The sequence below is a fragment of the Ptychodera flava genome, chromosome 21 (assembly GCF_041260155.1).
Source record: "Ptychodera flava strain L36383 chromosome 21, AS_Pfla_20210202, whole genome shotgun sequence".
Taxonomy (NCBI): domain Eukaryota; kingdom Metazoa; phylum Hemichordata; class Enteropneusta; family Ptychoderidae; genus Ptychodera; species Ptychodera flava.
In genome coordinates, this window is record NC_091948.1 from 14,465,328 (window position 1) to 14,472,010 (window position 6,683).

Here is a 6,683-nt window from a genome sequence, read left to right on the forward strand (position 1 = left end):
TAAATTGTTTCTGTCATGTCTGTGACAGAAACAATTTAGAAAAGTTAGAAAATTTCATTTAACAAGGCTTATAACTTGTCTGTTGGTATGCATGTCAACCTCATGCACCACAGATAGTAAGATTAAGTATACTTTCGTAAATCTGTTAACCCTTTTGAGTGCTGTAATTTTTCCCACCAAAATTTTAGTGCTACATTTTACCAATTTTTATGATTTTTTTGTATTTTTTGATAATTTTGAACCAAATGGACGTCACCATTTCATCAGCTCCAGTTTTTAATCAAAATTTTGGCTAATATGTAGGAAATTTGACTGGGATGTAGTTTGTAAAGGCAAAAAAATTGACTTTGGCGTGCAAAGGTTTAGATTTAAATCAAATGTTTGGCCACACACTAGAAAGTAGGAGACTTAGTTTTGGTGTGATACATACCTTCACAGTTTCCACCTGGCTTCTGATGATCCAGGCTGGCATTTTCTGTCTGCTGTTGAACAACGTTCACAAGGGCTACCCCAGGCCAAACCAAAGGTAGCACAACATTCTGCTTTCTTCATCAATCCCATCAGGTCTCCCTCACACCATCATCACGGAGTTCGGACCAACATTTGCCCAGTCTGTTATCTTTAATATAGACGTGTTAACATTTTGTAAAAAACTTAAAATTCAGTTGATGAATTGAAAAAACTTGCTCTTCTCAGCAATAGCAGTGTTTTTTGCAAAGGTGGAGAGCCAGTGTTTTTGCTAAAGTTAGGGAACATTGGTTAATGATTTTGGGAGCACCAGTAAAATTACTGCCATCCCCTTATTCTATTGTATTAATATACCAAGGGGAACCCCAGTAAAATGACTGGGTAACCCCGGTAACATTTACCTACTTACCGCCCTTAACAAAAAAAACAGAGAACGTTGGCAAATCAAATGATTTAGGAAGCCAGGAAACATTTCAACTGTCCCCTAATCTGAATGCATTGATACACAAAGGGGGGACCTTGGTAAAATGACAAGGAACCCCGGTAGGATTTACTTGCTTCCCACCACCCTTAAAACTCTTATTAGCTATGGTTGTATTACATTTCAATATCTTGCAAGTTGTCAATAAAAGTGAGGACTAAGTTTACTCAATTAAGACCCTTAATTAAAAGCAACTTAGATTAAAACTTACATGATCAAAGTTCTACAATTTACAATTTTATATTTATTTCTTACAAAAGTTTCACACGTCCACAAGTTTCACAATTTCAAATGTTACAGTCATTTTCTTGATTAAAATAAATTTATTCAAGCCATAAATAGAAACTCAGAAAAATATAAATTCAGCATCTGGGAAATATTTCAAATTAAGTTTTATACTCTGCAGAAGGAAGCTTCCTCACAATGCTTTAGGGCTGATATGATACAATGTAAGAAAGTCATTTTCTTTTTTACAATGATAAGCAGTATCATTCAGTGTTTTGTACATTCTGCATAAATGTAGTAAATTTAGTGAATCCAGGAATTTGTCTTTTTACATCATGCAACATCAGTTAATTTCTTTGCTTACACATGTAATATCAGTTATTTCTTTGCTCTAAAGGGAAAGAAAATTTTGCAACTACCGTTAAAACTGGGCAGTGGTGTTACCATTTTTGCCCTTAAACAATTAAAGTGCTCAAGGCTTTAACAAAAATCATTATCATTGTTAACTGTCTCTCAAATACAGAAATGACTTAAAGCAGCATCTTGAATTAGTTGAACTATTTTTCCAGTGAACAAGAATGACAGTGATTTTATTGTGCAATCAGACAACATCAGGGCTTCCAATTTCAAAACCACTGACATGTGTTCACAAGCCTAAGCAGAAACACAGCATGAAAAGGGTGTAGAATGTTTGCTATATGCCGTATAATACAGCAAAAGTAGACAAAAGTAATCTAGCAAATGTTCAGAGGGTACTACATGGTCTTCATGATCTTAATAGGCTTGTTTTGTCCAACAGACATTATTTAGATTTAAACCAAGAGTTTTTAAAGTGCTTTATTCTCCAATGCACCATTCTCCTTAAGATTGGTGGTGTCACTGCACTTTGTACAATGCACGTATTGATTAAAGGAACATAAACATCTGCATTCTCAATCAAACTGCTGTATCTTAAAAGGCTGATTTATGATGACTAACCCTGACAATTTCAGAAGTAGGTCGCCAAATTCCCATTGAAAACATAACCTGCAGATCCCAATAATCAAAAGCAATGTGATATCAAATAACTATGTGATAACTTCTGAGAAATCCAATTCTACGCTAAAAGTACACAATTCCCTGTGTTTTCATGATTTTAACAAACTCATGTAGATCATCCCTGAGGACCTTCATATTGAATTTCAAAGCAACCTGATATAGTGACAAGTGGTGTCAGACAGAGAAGAAGACTGTCCCAAAAAAAGAAAAAATTTGCTCAAAAGATACAAATACAAAGACTTTACCTCTATTTCAACAAACCTGACTGACATCACCCCTTGGAACATGCATACCAAGTTTCAGAGCAATTAGAAAAGCGATTTCAGAGAAGATTTTTTGAAAAAATTGTGGAAAGTTGCCCCAAAATACAAAATATGAAAATTTCACCAAAATTTGAACAAACCTGACTGGGGTCACCCTGAGGAACATGCATACCAAGTTTCGAAGCAATCAGACAAGCACTTTCAGAGAATAAAATTTTTTGACCAAAAGCAGAAAAATTACTCCCAAAATATACACTTGCAAATCTCACCAGAATTTGAAAGCACCTAACTAAGATTACCAAAAGAAACCTGCATGCCAAGTTTCAACTAGTTACAGAGTTTTAGCAATTTGCTGCAGTTTCCTTTTTTGACCTCATATGCATATTTTTGACAATGGCATATTCGTTTGGACGAATTCATATCTCCACCCCTGGGTACAACTGTATATTAAATATTAAGATGGTAGGTGCTGCAGTTTTTGAGCTTTGATGAGGATGGACATACATACATACATACATACATACATACAGATAGATATAGATACAGACGTCATCGACTTACCATTTATATATACATGTACATACATTTTGGAATTTTCCACAATGAGTTTGGAAGGTGTACCCATAGGTAAGTAAATCTTTTTCACATTTTGTGTTCCGATAGATAATATGACAGTTTTAAATTCCATAGTGCTGTCCTGTGGACAACATTGTTAGTCAGTTATACTTTTACAAGTCAGTTAAGTTATACCGTTACTCTCGGTGGTCTGTCAGGCCATGACAAATCATTGATCAGAGGAAAAAGCAGGGGGTCCTAAACCAGTGGATTTGCTCACCCTAGGCTAGACTGGTGTAACAAACCAACAGATCACTCTTTACCTCAGGATTACCTCATGAGATCTGGAGTAACTGTGGTGTTTGCAGAATGATGTGTGGTAACATGGGACAAGCTGCACATCATATAATGCACTGAGTATTGCCAACAAGTCACTGGTAGTTTTTGTCAAATAAGAGACACCACAACTACACAAGGACTAATTGTTTCATCCATTTGCAAGCAGCTGGTAAGTTTACTGAGTCCTGCAAGATGTCACCACAAATAGAAATTCATCTATTTATCTACTCTGTAAGGACACTTCCAAATCTATCAATATTCTCCAAGAGTTGGCTGGCCGACATCAGGATTGTGTTATTGATGGCTACCAATGTACATCTCTCATTGAAGCTTGGGATTGGACACTTACCAACACAGATCCTCTGGGTGGAATCCAGTTTAGTGCCTGGTTCAGTACACTCACATCGGAAGCCGCCTGCATAGTTGATACAGATACCATCAACACATTGGGAGGGGACAATATTGCACTCATTGACATCTGTGAAGAATAGATGATGAAAGCAAAATAAGCATTCTTGCAACATCAACTTAGACTACTTATACAAGATCTCTTCTCCTCATATCACATCAGAAATATCATTTACTTTCCAAACCCAAAGATCATAATTTCGGCTTTAACACAAAAATCCTGAGAAGGAATAAGATCAGAAGATTTGCTCTGAAATGTTCTGCAGCACATTACATCTGAAGTTGGATCTTACCACTGCAGCCAAGTGTCAAGGGATCCAGCTGGTACCCAGATGAGCATTCACAGTGTAGCTACCCGGAGAGTTACGACAAACGCCATCAGCACAGAGGAGACGGTTAACAGCACACTCATTGACATCTGGGAAAATACGAGCAAAATATTATTAGTGTGGTGATAATTATTTCATTTAAATACTGCTATTACTTTCTGAGTAACTCCATACTTTGCCTAGTACACCCTATCACTTCACATTCTGCAGTTAAATTGCTAATTACGAATTTAAAAGTCACTACTATTCTCCTTCTTTTTCGCTATGATTTTGGCTTTTTTCTCCTTTAATATGGTATGAAGTTTGAAAACATGCAATAATAGATGGTAGGAAAGCATCGTAGGTTAACGTTATCTGACTATCCATACGACTGATCTGATACCTTGACTGAATTTGTGTTTTCATCAGGTTTCACACAGTTGCCAGGAGCACCATATGCCCAGAACATTATGAATCTCCCTTTCATATTTCTACGGGAACACCAATAATAAATAGAAAAGATTCTTACCAAGACACTGTTTGCCAGTACTATCCACTTGGTACCCATCGTGACAGCTACATTTGTAGTTGCCATTCATGTCTTCACACACACCATTCAAACAAATGTTCGGATTAGAGCACACTCATTGATGTCTGAGGTATGATGAGAAAAATTACAATATAAGTGAATGAAAACTGCTGATCAATGGAGAATGTTATCTTTAACTTCATCAGAAAGCTCTGATTGTTTGTATTTGCCCTTCGAAGTATGCCCAACTGTTTTTAATGGATGATGGTTGAACCTATGAGTGGTAAAACGTGGGTGAAAAACAGATCAAGTATGCACTCTCAAACATTCAAGTGATAAACCTTTTCCAGGGAAATTTTTAAGCAATTTTTAATGAAAGTGTAGAGGTTGTAAATCAACAAGACCATATTGTATTATAAAGGCTTAAAATTGATAAACACTAGATGATAGGATAAGAATGCTTGGACAATGTTTGTGATTTTCAAAAACATCAGGCATTGCACCTCTTTGAATTCAAAACAAACTGTTCCATTGTATACAAACTTTATGTTACATGAACTGCATCAAGTCAATATTGCTAAAAGTATGACAAATAAATCACAAAGACCTACATATAGAATAACATATAACATGTGCATTAGATAAGCACACGCACAAATCAATAGGGGTACAACATCAAAAATATGCCCCTTTGGCTTCCAAAACTTTTATGCATCTGGTTTTACATTACTCTACCCTATCATATGCATACTTTAAATTAAATACACGTTTGGTCTAAAGCTACATATGTTAAAACAATGATATAAACATCTAAAACAAATTCATGGAAAATCACTGTACACTGGTAATTTTCATCACAGACAACAACATTTAATGAACACACAACTTTATACTACTATACCCACACACATACACACATACATACATATATATACACATACATACACACACACACACACACACACACACACACACACACACACACAGATACACACAACACTCACATTTATAAAATGGTAGAACAATGTACAAAAGTATAAGATGTACCAATATATATTGTACAGGATGGCCAGCTTATGAACAGAACAATAATTGACAACTGCATCTACTTGGACAGACTACATGCTCTAAGAACTAATTAAAGTCAAAATTTGAACATTTCAGGAAAAAAATCAGATATCATGGCATTTTTTGAGACCATGCACTTTCCTTACAGAGGTGTGAAATATGCCAACTAGATTTTAATTTGCCAACCATAGATGCCCTAGTCTGTGTTTTGTCTACTTTTATCAAATTTTGTACTCAGGTCAAGTCAATCTTGATAAATTGCCTTATCAGTCACATTATTTTCAAAATCATTTTTTTATGTCATACAAAGATGTAACAATGAATGAGATTTTCATTTTCATTTCATACCCTTTAATGATAAACATTCTTATTCAATTTCATATTTACACTACACATCACTTGTCTGTTCAGAATAAAAGTTTTAACTTTTTCCTGGACCACACTATTATAGTGAATGCAATATGGTTTTACTATCACTTAATTTTTAGTTTTGCCAGGGTTAAATGGTGTGCCTGATGTTGGGGATGAAACTGTGACTAACTTTTAAACAAATGGCTTGGTAAAATGGTACAGTCCACAGCAATTTTGGTATTGACTGGAAAGGGAAATAATCATATGTCAATCAAATTATGAAATGCAAAGGGAAGAAATCATATGTCAATCAAAATTATGAAATGCAAAGCTGTTGAAAATCGCTGACCTCATCAAGAGATTGTACAAGTGTACACCTACTGTAATGATGTCACAGTTAATTGACACTGAGGTTCTGTACAGTCATGAACAATATGAAAGGGCAATTCTATTGCTGTGTGGTTAAGACATGGATACTGATACTGGGTGGATGATAATCACTGGCTGCTGCCTCACCATCAACCAAAGAGGAGGGACCACTTGGGGGGTAAGAATAAAACACACTTGCAATTCATTTTTTTCCTCCTACGTCTTTATTTAGAAACTTCTAATGATGTTTTCTTACGACAGTTTGATTTGGTCTTTTAGGG

General features: G+C 35.4%; 1 protein-coding gene across 1 annotated transcript in view; it reads right to left on the bottom strand.

Moving 5' to 3' along the window:
- The window catches only part of LOC139122154 (fibrillin-2-like), a 66,675-nt gene extending 62,585 nt beyond the window's left edge, over nucleotides 1-4,090 (bottom strand). Inside the window, 3 exon segments of the mRNA XM_070687572.1 lie at nucleotides 431-619; nucleotides 3,719-3,847; nucleotides 4,071-4,090. The gene's annotated coding sequence lies outside the window, so the exon portion shown is untranslated.
- Between the last annotated feature and the right edge of the window lie 2,593 nt (nucleotides 4,091-6,683).